Source organism: Anomaloglossus baeobatrachus, chromosome 11 (assembly GCF_048569485.1).
Source record: "Anomaloglossus baeobatrachus isolate aAnoBae1 chromosome 11, aAnoBae1.hap1, whole genome shotgun sequence".
NCBI lineage: Eukaryota > Metazoa > Chordata > Amphibia > Anura > Aromobatidae > Anomaloglossus > Anomaloglossus baeobatrachus.
Genome location: NC_134363.1, coordinates 32,579,263 through 32,594,675, shown reverse-complemented (window position 1 = coordinate 32,594,675; position 15,413 = coordinate 32,579,263).

Sequence of the window (15,413 nt, the reverse complement as noted above, 5' to 3'; positions counted from 1 at the left end):
GTATACAGCGGGTCTGGTGTGAGGTCTGTATACAGGAGGTCTGGTGTGAGGTCTGTATACAGGGGGTCTGGTGTGAGGTCTGTATACAGGGGGTCTGGTGTGAGGTCTGTATACAGGAGGTCTAGTGTGAGGGCTGTATACAGGAGGTCTGGTGTGAGGTCTGTATACAGGGGGTCTGGTGTGAGGTCTGTATACAGGGGGTCTGGTGTGAGGTCTGTATACAGGGGGTCTGGTGTGAGGTCTGTATACAGGGGGTCTGGTGTGAGGGCTGTATACAGGGGGTCTGGTGTGAGGTCTGTATACAGGGGGTCTGGTGTGAGGTCTGTATACAGGAGGTCTGGTGTGAGGTTTGTATACAGGGGGTCTGGTGTGAGGTCTGTATACAGGGGGTCTGGTGTGAGGTCTGTATACAGGGGGTCTGGTGTGAGGGCTGTATACAGGAGGTCTGGTGTGAGGTTTGTATACAGGGGGTCTGGTGTGAGGTCTGTATACAGGGGGTCTGGTGTGAGGTCTGTATACAGGGGGTCTGGTGTGAGGTTTGTATACAGGGGGTCTGGTGTGAGGTCTGTATACAGGAGGTCTGGTGAGAGGTCTGTATACAGGGGGTCTGGTGTGAGGGCTGTATACAGGAGGTGTGGTGTGAGGTCTGTATACAGGAGGTCTGGTGTGAGGTCTGTATACAGGAGGTCTGGTGTGAGGTCTGTATACAGGGGGTCTGGTGTGAGGTCTGTATACAGGGGGTCTGGTGTGAGGGCTGTATACAGGAGGTCTGGTGTGAGGTTTGTATACAGGGGGTCTGGTGTGAGGTCTGTATACAGGGGGTCTGGTGTGAGGGCTGTATACAGGGGGTCTGGTGTGAGGTCTGTATACAGGGGGTCTGGTGTGAGGTTTGTATACAGGGGGTCTGGTGTGAGGTCTGTATACAGGGGGTCTGGTGTGAGGTCTGTATACAGGAGGTCTGGTGTGAGGTCTGTATACAGGAGGTCTGGTGTGAGGTCTGTATACAGGGGGTCTGGTGTGAGGTCTGTATACAGGGGGTCTGGTGTGAGGGCTGTATACAGGAGGTCTGGTGTGAGGGCTGTATACAGGAGGTGTGGTGTGAGGTCTGTATACAGGAGGTCTGGTGTGAGGTCTGTATACAGGAGGTGTGGTGTGAGGTCTGTATACAGGAGGTCTGGTGTGAGGTCTGTATACAGGAGGTCTGGTGTGAGGGCTGTATACAGGGGGTCTGGTGTGAGGTCTGTATACAGGGGGTCTGGTGTGAGGTCTGTATACAGGGGTCTGGTGTGAGGTCTGTATACAGGGGGTCTGGTGTGAGGTCTGTATACAGGGGGTCTGGTGTGAGGGCTGTATACAGGAGGTCTGGTGTGAGGGCTGTATACAGGAGGTCTGGTGTGAGGTTTGTATACAGGGGGTCTGGTGTGAGGTCTGTATACAGGGGGTCTGGTGTGAGGGCTGTATACAGGGGGTCTGGTGTGAGGTCTGTATACAGGGGGTCTGGTGTGAGGTTTGTATACAGGGGGTCTGGTGTGAGGTCTGTATACAGGGGGTCTGGTGTGAGGTCTGTATACAGGAGGTCTGGTGTGAGGTCTGTATACAGGGGGTCTGGTGTGAGGTCTGTATACAGCGGGTCTGGTGTGAGGTCTGTATACAGGGGGTCTGGTGTGAGGTCTGTATACAGGAGGTCTGGTGTGAGGGCTGTATACAGGAGGTCTGGTGTGAGGTCTGTATACAGGAGGGTCTGGTGTGAGGGCTGTATACAGCGGGTCTGGTGTGAGGTCTGTATACAGCGGGTCTGGTGTGAGGTCTGTATACAGCGGGTCTGGTGTGAGGTCTGTATACAGGGGGTCTGGTGTGAGGGCTGTATACAGGGGGTCTGGTGTGAGGTCTGTATACAGGGGGTCTGGTGTGAGGTCTGTATACAGGGGGTCTGGTGTGAGGTCTGTATACAGGAGGTCTGGTGTGAGGTCTGTATACAGGGGTCTGGTGTGAGGTCTGTATACAGGGGGTCTGGTGTGAGGTCTGTATACAGGGGGTCTGGTGTGAGGTCTGTATACAGGAGGTCTGGTGTGAGGTCTGTATACAGGAGGTCTGGTGTGAGGTTTGTATACAGGGGGTCTGGTGTGAGGTCTGTATACAGGGGGTCTGGTGTGAGGTCTGTATACAGGGGGTCTGGTGTGAGGTCTGTATACAGGGGGTCTGGTGTGAGGTCTGTATACAGGGGGTCTGGTGTGAGGTCTGTATACAGGGGTCTGGTGTGAGGTCTGTATACAGGGGGTCTGGTGTGAGGTCTGTATACAGGGGGTCTGGTGTGAGGTCTGTATACAGGAGGTCTGGTGTGAGGTCTGTATACAGGAGGTCTGGTGTGAGGTTTGTATACAGGGGGTCTGGTGTGAGGTCTGTATACAGGGGGTCTGGTGTGAGGTCTGTATACAGGGGGTCTGGTGTGAGGTCTGTATACAGGGGGTCTGGTGTGAGGTCTGTATACAGGGGGTCTGGTGTGAGGTCTGTATACAGGGGGTCTGGTGTGAGGGCTGTATACAGGGGGTCTGGTGTGAGGTCTGTATACAGGGGGTCTGGTGTGAGGTCTGTATACAGGAGGTCTGGTGTGAGGTCTGTATACAGGAGGTCTGGTGTGAGGTTTGTATACAGGGGGTCTGGTGTGAGGTCTGTATACAGGGGGTCTGGTGTGAGGTCTGTATACAGGGGGTCTGGTGTGAGGTCTGTATACAGGGGGTCTGGTGTGAGGTCTGTATACAGGGGGTCTGGTGTGAGGTCTGTATACAGGGGGTCTGGTGTGAGGTCTGTATACAGGGGGTCTGGTGTGAGGGCTGTATACAGGGGGTCTGGTGTGAGGTCTGTATACAGGGGGTCTGGTGTGAGGTCTGTATACAGGGGGTCTGGTGTGAGGTCTGTATACAGGGGGTCTGGTGTGAGGTCTGTATACAGGGGGTCTGGTGTGAGGTCTGTATACAGGGGGTCTGGTGTGAGGTCTGTATACAGGAGGTCTGGTGTGAGGTCTGTATACAGGAGGTCTGGTGTGAGGTCTGTATACAGGAGGTCTGGTGAGAGGTCTGTATACAGGGGGTCTGGTGTGAGGTCTGTATACAGGGGGGTCTGGTGTGAGGTCTGTATACAGGGGGTCTGGTGTGAGGTCTGTATACAGGGGGTCTGGTGTGAGGTCTGTATACAGGGGGTCTGGTGTGAGGGCTGTATACAGGGGGTCTGGTGTGAGGTCTGTATACAGGGGGTCTGGTGTGAGGTCTGTATACAGGGGGTCTGGTGTGAGGTCTGTATACAGGGGGTCTGGTGTGAGGTCTGTATACAGGGGGTCTGGTGTGAGGTCTGTATACAGAAGGTCTGGTGTGAGGTCTGTATACAGGAGGTCTGGTGTGAGGGCTGTATACAGGAGGTCTGGTGTGAGGTCTGTATACAGGAGGTCTGGTGTGAGGTCTGTATACAGGAGGTCTAGTGTGAGGTCTGTATACAGGGGGTCTGGTGTGAGGTCTGTATACAGGGGGTCTGGTGTGAGGTCTGTATACAGAAGGTCTGGTGTGAGGTCTGTATACAGGAGGTCTGGTGTGAGGTCTGTATACAGGGGGTCTGGTGTGAGGTCTGTATACAGGGGGTCTGGTGTGAGGTCTGTATACAGAAGGTCTGGTGTGAGGTCTGTATACAGGAGGTCTGGTGTGAGGGCTGTATACAGAAGGTCTGGTGTGGGGTCTGTATACAGGAGGTCTGGTGTGAGGTCTGTATACAGGAGGTCTAGTGTGAGGTCTGTATACAGGGGGTCTGGTGTGAGGTCTGTATACAGGGGGTCTGGTGTGAGGGCTGTATACAGGGGGTCTGGTGTGAGGTCTGTATACAGGGGGTCTGGTGTGAGGTCTGTATACAGGAGGTCTGGTGTGAGGTTTGTATACAGGGGGTCTGGTGTGAGGTCTGTATACAGGGGGTCTGGTGTGAGGTCTGTATACAGGGGGTCTGGTGTGAGGTCTGTATACAGAAGGTCTGGTGTGAGGTCTGTATACAGGGGGTCTGGTGTGAGGTCTGTATACAGGGGGGTCTGGTGTGAGGTCTGTATACAGAAGGTCTGGTGTGAGGTCTGTATACAGGAGGTCTGGTGTGAGGTCTGTATACAGGAGGTCTGGTGTGAGGTCTGTATACAGGGGGGTCTGGTGTGAGGTCTGTATACAGAAGGTCTGGTGTGAGGTCTGTGGGGTCTGGTGTGAGGTCTGTATACAGGAGGTCTGGTGTGAGGTCTGTATACAGGGGGGTCTGGTGTGAGGTCTGTATACAGAAGGTCTGGTGTGAGGTCTGTATACAGGGGGTCTGGTGTGAGGGCTGTATACAGGGGGTCTGGTGTGAGGTCTGTATACAGGGGGTCTGGTGTGAGGTCTGTATACAGGGGGTCTGGTGTGAGGTCTGTATACAGGAGGTCTGGTGTGAGGTCTGTATACAGGGGGTCTGGTGTGGAGTCTGTATACAGGAGGTCTGGTGTGAGGTCTGTATACAGGGGGTCTGGTGTGAGGGCTGTATACAGGGGGTCTGGTGTGAGGTCTGTATACAGGGGGTCTGGTGTGAGGTCTGTATACAGGAGGTCTGGTGTGGGGTCTGTATACAGGGGGTCTGGTGTGAGGTCTGTATACAGGGGGTCTGGTGTGAGGTCTGTATACAGGAGGTCTCGTGTGAGGTCTGTATACAGGAGGTCTGGTGTGAGGTCTGTATACAGGGGGTCTGGTGTGAGGTCTGTATACAGGGGGTCTGGTGTGAGGTCTGTATACAGGAGGTCTGGTGTGAGGTCTGTATACAGGGGGTCTGGTGTGAGGCCTGTATACAGGAGGTCTGGTGTGAGGTCTGTATACAGGAGGTGTGGTGTGAGGTCTGTATACAGGAGGTCTGGTGTGAGGCCTGTATACAGGAGGTCTGGTGTGAGGTCTGTATACAGGGGGGTCTGGTGTGAGGTCTGTATACAGGAGGTCTGGTGTGAGGTCTGTATACAGGAGGTCTGGTGTGAGGTCTGTATACAGGAGGTCTGGTGTGAGGTCTGTATACAGGGGGGTCTGGTGTGAGGTCTGTATACAGGAGGTGTGGTGTGAGGTCTGTATACAGGGGGTCTGGTGTGAGGTCTGTATACAGGGGTTCTGGTGTGAGGTCTGTATACCGGGGGTCTGGTGTGAGGTCTGTATACAGGAGGTCTGGTGTGAGGTCTGTATACAGGAGGTCTGGTGTGATGTCTGTATACAGGAGGTCTGGTGTGAGGTCTGTATACAGGGGGTCTGGTGTGAGGCCTGTATACAGGGGGTCTGGTGTGAGGTCTGTATACAGGAGGTCTGGTGTGAGGTCTGTATACAGGAGGTCTGGTGTGAGGTCTGTATACAGGGGGTCTGGTGTGAGGTCTGTATACAGGGGGTCTGGTGTAAGGTCTGTATACAGGAGGTCTGGTGTGAGGTCTGTATACATTGGGTCTGGTGTGAGGTCTGTATACAGGAGGTCTGGTGTGAGGTCTGTATACAGGGGGTCTGGTGTGAGGTCTGTATACAGGGGGTCTGGTGTGAGGTCTGTATACAGGGGGTCTGGTGTGAGGTCTGTATACAGGAGGTCTGGTGTGAGGTCTGTATACAGGGGGTCTGGTGTGAGGTCTGTATACAGGAGGTCTGGTGTGAGGTCTGTATACAGGAGGTCTGGTGTGAGGTCTGTATACAGGAGGTCTGGTGTGAGTTCTGTATACAGGAGGTCTGGTGTGAGGTCTGTATACAGGAGGTCTGGTGTGAGGTCTGTATACAGGGGGGTCTGGTGTGAGGTCTGTATACAGGGGGTCTGGTGTGAGATCTGTATACAGGAGGTCTGGTGTGAGGTCTGTATACAGGAGGTCTGGTGTGAGGTCTGTATACAGGAGGTCTGGTGTGAGGTCTGTATACAGGAGGTCTGGTGTGAGGTCTGTATACAGGAGGTCTGGTGTGAGGTCTGTATACAGGGGGTCTGGTGTGAGGTCTGTATACAGGGGGTCTGGTGTGAGGGCTGTATACAGGAGGTCTGGTGTGAGGTCTGTATACAGGAGGTCTGGTGTGAGGTCTGTATACAGGAGGTCTGGTGTGAGGTCTGTATACAGAAGGTCTGGTGTGAGGTCTGTATACAGGAGGTCTGGTGTGAGGTCTGTATACAGGAGGTCTGGTGTGAGGTCTGTATACAGGAGGTCTGGTGTGAGGTCTGTATACAGGGGGTCTGGTGTGAGGTCTGTATACAGGGGGTCTGGTGTGAGGCCTGTATACAGGGGGTCTGGTGTGAGGTCTGTATACAGGAGGTCTGGTGTGAGGTCTGTATACAGGAGGTCTGGTGTGAGGTCTGTATACAGGGGGTCTGGTGTGAGGTCTGTATACAGGGGGTCTGGTGTAAGGTCTGTATACAGGAGGTCTGGTGTGAGGTCTGTATACATTGGGTCTGGTGTGAGGTCTGTATACAGGAGGTCTGGTGTGAGGTCTGTATACAGGGGGTCTGGTGTGAGGTCTGTATACAGGGGTTCTGGTGTGAGGTCTGTATACAGGAGGTCTGGTGTGAGGTCTGTATACAGGAGGTCTGGTGTGAGGTCTGTATACAGGAGGTCTGGTGTGAGGTCTGTATACAGGAGGTCTGGTGTGAGGTCTGTATACAGGAGGTCTGGTGTGAGGTCTGTATACAGGGGGTCTGGTGTGAGGTCTGTATACAGGGGCTAAGAATATGCGCTGTACTTTCCCCCAGATCTCCCGGTGCTCCTGTCCTTGCAGCAGGCGCAGGTATCATTATTATCGGATGCTGCCATCTGCTGCTCAAGAGTGTAACGCCTCCTCTAAAACTGATAAGAGAAAGATTTTAACCCCTTCCAGCTACAATTTTCATGTTTTTTTTTTTATTATCGTTTTTGTCTTTCTTCTTTCTCAACACAGCCGTGCGGGGGGTTTTGTTATTTTTTTTTGCGGGACAAATTGCAGTTTTAAAAAACATCATTCACTAGAATTACGATTTATTATTTTAGTGGCCTAAACAATATTTTGAACCTTGCAAAAAAAAAAATAAGAATAATTTGCGATACCATTTTCCAAGATTCCATTTTTGGGTACATACAGTTAGGTCCAGAAATATTTGGACAGTGACACAAGTTTTGTTATTTTAGCTGTTTACAAAAACATGTTCAGAAATACAATTCTATATATAATATGGGCTGAAAGTGCACACTCCCAGCTGCAATATGAGAGTTTTCACATCCAAATCGGAGAAAGGGTTTAGGAATCATAGCTCTGTAATGCATAGCCTCCTCTTTTTCAAGGGACCAAAAGTAATTGGACAAGGGACTCTAAGGTCTGCAATTAACTCTGAAGGCGTCTCCCTCGTTAACCTGTAATCAATGAAGTAGTTAAAAGGTCTGGGGTTGATTACAGGTGTGTGGTTTTGCATTTGGAAGCTGTTGCTGTGACCAGACAACATGCGGTCTAAGGAACTCTCAATTGAGGTGAAGCAGAACATCATGAGGCTGAAAAAAAAGAAAAAATCCATCAGAGAGATAGCAGACATGCTTGGAGTAGCAAAATCAACAGTCGGGTACATTCTGAGAAAAAAGGAATTGACTGGTGAGCTTGGGAACTCAAAAAGGCCTGGGCGTCCACGGATGACAACAGTGGTGGATGATCGCCGCATACTTTCTTTGGTGAAGAAGAACCCGTTCACAACATCAACTGAAGTCCAGAACACTCTCAGTGAAGTAGGTGTATCTGTCTCTAAGTCACCAGTAAAGAGAAGACTCCATGAAAGTAAATACAAAGGATTCACATCTAGATGCAAACCATTCATCAATTCCAAAAATAGACAGGCCAGAGTTACATTTGCTGAAAAACACCTCATGACGCCAGCTCAGTTCTGGAAAAGTATTCTATGGACAGATGAGACAAAGATCAACCTGTACCAGAATGATGGGAAGAAAAAAGTTTGGAGAAGAAAGGGAACGGCACATGATCCAAGGCACACCACATCCTCTGTAAAACATGGTGGAGGCAACGTGATGGCATGGGCATGCATGGCTTTCAATGGCACTGGGCCACTTGTGTTTATTGATGACATAACAGCAGACAAGAGTAGCCGGATGAATTCTGAAGTGTACCGGGATATACTTTCAACCCAGATTCAGCCAAATGCCGCAAAGTTGATCGGACGGCGCTTCATAGTACAGATGGACAATGACCCCAAGCATACAGCCAAAGCTACCCAGGAGTTCATGAGTGCAAAAAAGTGGAACATTCTGCAATGGCCAAGTCAATCACCAGATCTTAACCCAATTGAGCATGCATTTCACTTGCTCAAATCCAGACTTAAGACGGAAAAACCCACAAACAAGCAAGACCTGAAGGCTGCGGCTGTAAATGCCTGGCAAAGCATTAAGAAGGAGGAAACCCAGCGTTTGGTGATGTCCATGGGTTCCAGACTTAAGGCAGTGATTGCCTCCAAAGGATTCGCAACAAAATATTGAAAATAAAAATATTTTGTTTGGGTTTGGTTTATTTGTCCAATTACTTTTGACCTCCTAAAATGTGGAGTGTTTGTAAAGAAATGTGACAATTCCTACAATTTCTATCAGATATTTCTGTTCAAACCTTCAAATCTGCACTTGAATTCTGTTGTAGAGGTTTCATTTCAAATCCAATGTGGTGGCATGCAGAGCCCAACTCGCCAAAATTGTGTCACTGTCCAAAGATTTCTGGACCTAACTGTATTACATTTTGATTACCTTTTATTGCATTTTTTGTGAATGGGAATTTTGGCATTTTTTTTGTCTTGTTTTTTTAAAAATTTTATATATTGAGAGATTGGACTTTTACAAACACGAAAATACTGAATGTGTGTGTGTGTGTGTGTGTGTGTGTGTGTGTGTGTGTGTGTGTGTGTGGTGTGTGTGTGTGTGTGTGTGTGTGTGTGCGTGTGTGCGTGTATATATATATATATATATATATATATATATTTTATTATTTTTTTTTTAAATATCTTTATTTTTCACTGGGGGGAATTGGAGTGGTCCCAATTTTTTATTTTTTTAATTCTGTTTTTTGTAATTTTCAGTTTTTGAGTCTCAAGAAGGAACTGTTGTTCAATTTACTGTAAAGACCTAATCATGGTCTTCAAGAAAGCACAGATACAGGCCCGGACATCACAGCAGTACCAACATGCAATAATCACATTGCTAGAGGGGATGAGGGGAAAGGACGCCTGATACAATGGATGTTTGGGTGTGATCGCATGTTTTCAAAGAGGATTTTCAGTGATCGATAAATTAATGTGGGCCAGTGCCCATGACTCAAAGATCTGAAGTGGCAAAAGTTGGTTACTTGGATTATTTGGCTATAAGCTTTTTGTTTTCGGCAGGTTGGCAGTAGAGACATTATTCCTTTTGGAGGGTGCATCTTTGCTTTTTAAGGTTTTAATAATACTTTCTGAAGGGAGCAGGTTTTAAGTGGAAGGGGCTAGGGGGTGCAATACTTGACTTGCCCCCAGTGATGGCAAGTGTCTTTGCTGCATATGGCCATTCCTCTGATATTTCTCCTTTAAAATTAATGAATTGACAACAGGGAGCTACCATTCTCCTTGGGTATCCTAAACACATCCTGACTAGTGTTGAGCGGACCCGAACTGTAAAAATCCCGGTCCGCGCGGTTTCAGCATCCGATCCGGGTCCGACCCGGACGCGGGAATCCGGCTGCACGATCCGGGTTTGTTTGTTTTTTTCTTCTCTCTCTCTCTCTCTCTCTATATGTGCCCGGATTCCGGATCGGATCCGGACTTTTTTGTCAACCCGCCACTGATCCGCCGGACCTGGATTATGAGCGATCCGCTCAACTCTAATCCTGACTCATTCTCTGCTTCAAGCCCCCTCAAGAGATTGACTGATACTTGTTCAGCCCCCTACTACTCACTAATATAAGCTGAACTTAGCAGAAGAGCTGAAGGCCGCCCTGGTGGGAGGAAATAGGCAGGGAATAAAGTAAAAGATCAATGTACTTCCAGGAAGTGGCCCCGCCCATGAGGAACTTGCAGCCTCATTTATATAACGTTTATTTTCTCAGTGATGGGATATAGGACAGTATGGTTTTTTTTAACAATATACCCAAAGCAAATATAGCTCATGGGACTTACAAAATAAATTCTAAGTTCCCTGGAGGTTGGAAACCCATATAACTTGGCTCGGGGTGATAGTCGTGGTCAAGGTAGTTGTCTGCCGCACCCTGGCATGCTGCATGAAAATGGGGGTCCTGGCTGGGTGTGTGGTGCACTACAGTAGCGATACGCCCTCGCAGGCCGCATATTGCCGATGGTTTTGGCCGGCCAGGATCAGATGGTACTTCGCTCCAGAGAGTAAACCACAACTTCTTTATAAACATAAAGTCTTGACTGATAACGCAATACTCCGGAATTGGGCACATTGCTTTTCGGACGTTTCAATCTCATTAAGGAGTAACTTCAGACATAGTCTTGCAGCATGTTCCATCTTGAATGTTTTTATCCTTCCCCATAGTCCTGAGCCACTCCGCACCACCCAGCCAGACTTGATATCCTAGCGCTCTAAAGTCACTGGGTGCTTTAAGTATGCAAACCACTCACATGAGCATGGCTGCGCTCTGGTAAGCTCGGCGAGCCGCTTGGAGTGTTTGATCGGCTCACATCAGGGGGTAAGAACAGCAAGATCGGAAGAGGTGTCCACCAAGCAAAAAAAAATGGAAAAACTCCACTCACCTGCTCCCGGAAGTGATCTGTTTATGGCTGGCTGTATGTGGGTGGAGATCCGAACTGCCCAACTCATGAATTCCATTGGGGTTCAGGTCAAGTCCAAAAGTCCGAGTCTTAAACTGAACTTTAGAAAAGTCCGGTTGAAGCCGGAGAACCGAACCTTCACGACTCTTAATGATCTGTGATAGTTGCGGGCCCGGTTGAAGATTTTGCCTTGGGGCCCACAAGCTTCAAGTTACACCACTGGCACTAGTCATTGAATTCCGGATTCTCATTCAGTCCTATAACTTATATAGTATTCTATATTAGATATATAATAACTTATAGATAGGTGATAACTTGCTGATCACTGGAGGTTTGGTCCCAAGAATGGGGCTCTGTAGTGGCCTTTTTGAATGGAGCGATGGCCGTTTCTGCGTTCCACAGCTTGTTGTGTATGGGACATCTGGGGATACCCAAAAAATATGGATTACAATGTGACGGTTCTGATAACAGAGATTATACATTTTCGATGCTGTCACATTTTGGCGCCAATTTCTATGACTATCCTTCATCCTCCTCACCTATTGTACCATCACCCATTCCCTGCAGACTGTGAGCCCTCGCGGGCAGGGTCCTCTCTCCTCCTGTAGACTGTGAGCCCTCGCGGGCAGGGTCCTCTCTCCTCCTGTAGACTGTGAGCCCTCGCGGGCAGGGTCCTCTCTCCTCCTGTAGACTGTGAGCCCTCGCGGGCAGGGTCCTCTCTCCTCCTATACCGGTCTGTTTTGTACTGTTGATGATTGTTGTATGTATACCCTCTTTCACTTGTAAAGCGCCATGGAATAAATGGCGCTATAATAATAAATAATAATAATAATAATCCTCCAAGTTTATGCATCGGGGAAGATTGTTCCCATCTAGTATTTTCCTGTGATTGCAATAACCATCACCGGCTGTGTGCTGCACTCTAGTAATCCCAATTCCTCTGTTTCTGCCATCGGGGAAGAATCGTTCCCCGACCCCATATACATTAAATGGTCAACCAGTCCCTAAAAAAAACTCCAATAGCATTAATCTAAGGTGTACAGCCACCATTGCAGCTCGGCTTTTGGCTCATAGAGGGATGAAGGACAAGTAAAAGGCGGAATCGAGTGTATATCACACACAGGCTATGTCAATATATATTTATTGATTGTGATATAATATCTGTGCATTGGACGCTTGGTTATCTGTTTGTACAGAAGATATTGGTTTCTGAAAGGTTGGACAGATAAGTGTTTTATGGCAGCTCCTCTGTAGAGTCACACGGAGAAGAGCTCGAGAGAGGAACGGTAAGAGCAAGTGCGAGAGAGCGAGAAAGTCACCATAGCAGATCCATCATGCCCTGGGTTAGATGAAACCATTATCGTGTGTGCAGACCTGAATGACTTGTATGTGTATATATATATATATATGTGATGGTGTCTCCGCAGTGGTGGATGTTGATCTCCCTAAGGTCAACCATCCTTGCTCACATAGTCTTTTACTAGGCAATGTCCCACTAGCCAGATTCCTACTCCACACTGATGAGGGGCAAATACCCCAAAACGGCTGTCTGTGGATGGATACCATGTTTGGCATAGGTGGTCTCCTTGACTGGAGACTGCCCTTCCCGTGGTTGTTCCTTCCCGGTGAAAGACCTGGCTAGTTTCCTGCCAGCGTTGAGAAAAACGTGATGGTGTCTCCGCGGCTTTCTTATTTGCATATATATATTATAGAGAGAGAGAGAGATAGTGTATATAGATGGTAACACTACAAGACTTCCCTAGTGCTGCTCCACTTTTCTAGATTTCCCCACCACTGGCCATCCAACACACTCTTAACTTTCATATGATACCAAAAATTGAGTATTTTTCCTGTTGTATCATCAACAGGTCATGCCTTCTCCACCATTCGAGCCCTACACAAATGTTGTTCTGGTTTCTATTCTACATTTATGGTCACACATTTTACCTGTATTCAGTCATTTATATATTTGTGTATTTATTGTATTTGACATAGATGTTTTACATTTTATTACATTTTTACATTCAAGTGTTTTTATTTTTTTACTCTGTACATGTTTGTATTTTTCACTCTTATTGTATTTATATATTTCTTTGTGCATTTTTGAGCCTGTATACTTTTATCTGTACATTTGTGTATTTTTTTGTATTTATATATATATGTGTTTTTTTATTACAATATTTGTAGATTTTTGTAATGATTTATTGTACTTTCATGTGTTTATGCATTTATTATATTTACATTTTATTAAGTTTGTGGATTCATGTTTTTATATTTATACATATATATGTTTTTCTATTTATAATTTGTACTCTGTACATGTATGTACTTTTACACTTTGTGTATTTATTAGATTTGTGCATTTATGAGGTATTGTTTTATTATTTGTGATATTTATACATTCACTTTTTTAATTTACTGTATTTATAGATGTATTTGTTCATGTATTTATTATATTTATTGATTTTATTATATTTGTGGATTAATGTTTTTATATTTTCATTTATGTGTTTTTCTATTTATAATTCTTACTCTGTACACATATCTATTTTTTCACTAAGTTTAAGTTTTTTCTTAATTTACGATATTTGTACTTTTTTTATTGCATTTATAGATATTTATTATATTTATTGATTTTATTATATTTGTGGATTAATGTTTTTATATTTTCATTTATGGTTTTCTTTTTATAATTCTTATTCGGTAGATGTATTTTTACACTGTGTGTTTTTTGGATTTGTGCATTTATGAGGGTTTTTTTAATTTACAATATTTGGTACATTTTTTTCTCATTTATTGTATTTATAGATATTTATTAAATGTATTGATTTTATTGTTATTATTTGTGTTTTTATTTACAATATTTGTACATTTGCTTTTTTCATTTACTGTATTTATGGATGTATTTACTATATGTATTGCTTTTATTATATTTGTGGATTAATGTTTTTATATTTATACATTTATGTATTTGTAATTTTTATTCTATACATATATGTATTTTTACACTTTGTGTATTTATTAGATTTCTGTATTTTTTTTTTTATTTATGATATTTGCACATTTGTTTTTCATTCTATTGTATTTTTATGGGTTTGTGTATTTATATTTTATTATATTTTTTGATTGTTTTTACACACATTTGTGTTTTTCTACTTATAGTTTTTACTCTGCATACATATTTATTTTTACAGTTTGTGTATTTATTAGATTTGTGCATTTTTAAGGTTTTTTTTTATTATTTACGACATTTGTACATTTATGTTTTTTTCATTTATTGTATTTATACTGTAGATGCATTTGTTTATGTATTTATTGTTTTTATTATGTTTCTACATTTAGCTGTTTTTTATTTATTATTTGTACATTTATGTCTTTTTGTTTTTATTAATTTTTACTCTTATCTTAGTTTGTTATATTTTTATTTTTTTTAATTAAATTTGTACATTTATGGTTTTTTTATTAATATATTTATTTGTTTATGTATTTATTATATTTATTGTTTTTATTATATTTCTCATTTAGGTGTTTTTTATTATGTTTGTACATTTGTGTTTTCCTTTTTATTATATTTGTACTTTTATGCGTTTATGTGTTTGTTATATTTGTACTTTTTTTCCATTAAATTTGTACATTTATGTGTTGTTGTATACTTATTGCATGCAGATTAGTGTATGTATATTATTGTATTCATTTGCTCTTGTTTCATGGGGCTATCACTCATGCAATCACATAGGTACATAGTTAATACTGTTGAAAAAAGTCATATCATCAAGTTCAATCGACGATCACAACTACTACAATAAAATTCTGGCACTGATTATCAGAAAAGGTCACTTTTATGCCCATTAGAAGAGAGCGGCAGTGTGCACACTTGTCAGCCGCTCCATTAAGCCTCTATGGGGACTACTGGCATGTACTGTACCATGGTAGTCCAATGGAGACTGGAGCTGTGGCCATGCATATGCCCTGCCGATCCACTCAGTAGGGAATCAGTGAGGGTCCTAGCGGTCATCTTCACGAAAAGATATCACCTATCTTGTTGGTAAGTGATTACTTCTTTTCACTGGACAATCCCTTTAAGCCGCTTGTTTGAGTCTTGGGGCTGGATGACAAGGCTATTTTCATAGGACTCAGAGACACAACTGAATACTGCAGCAAATAGAGTCTTGTGATGGGCAATGGACTTGGTCTTCGGTCTTAAAATCCACTGAAATGTAAACCGTGAAATAGACATCAGCTCCTTTTGACTATGACTTTGTATTTTTCAGACCATGGATGATAACTTCCCTTTCATCTTTGTGGAGATTGCCTTGGCCTTGAGCATTGTCACTTTGAACCTATTGGTTTGTGCCACGGTCTACCTGCATAAGGAGCTTAGGACGGCGACCAACTTTCTGATCGTCAGCTTGGCGGCTGCAGACATCGGCGTTGGAGCTCTGGCCATCCCGTTCTCCATCGTACTGAGCATGGAGTACATGCTCTGTTTCTACACTTGTATGTTCATCACCTGCTTCCCGCTGGTCACCACACAGTTCTCTATTCTGCTCCTCCTGCTCATCGCCATTAATGCCCATCTAAAGATCAGGCTTCCAAACAGGTATGGAGAATGTCAGTAATGCGGAAATCACCTTTTAGTCACTTCC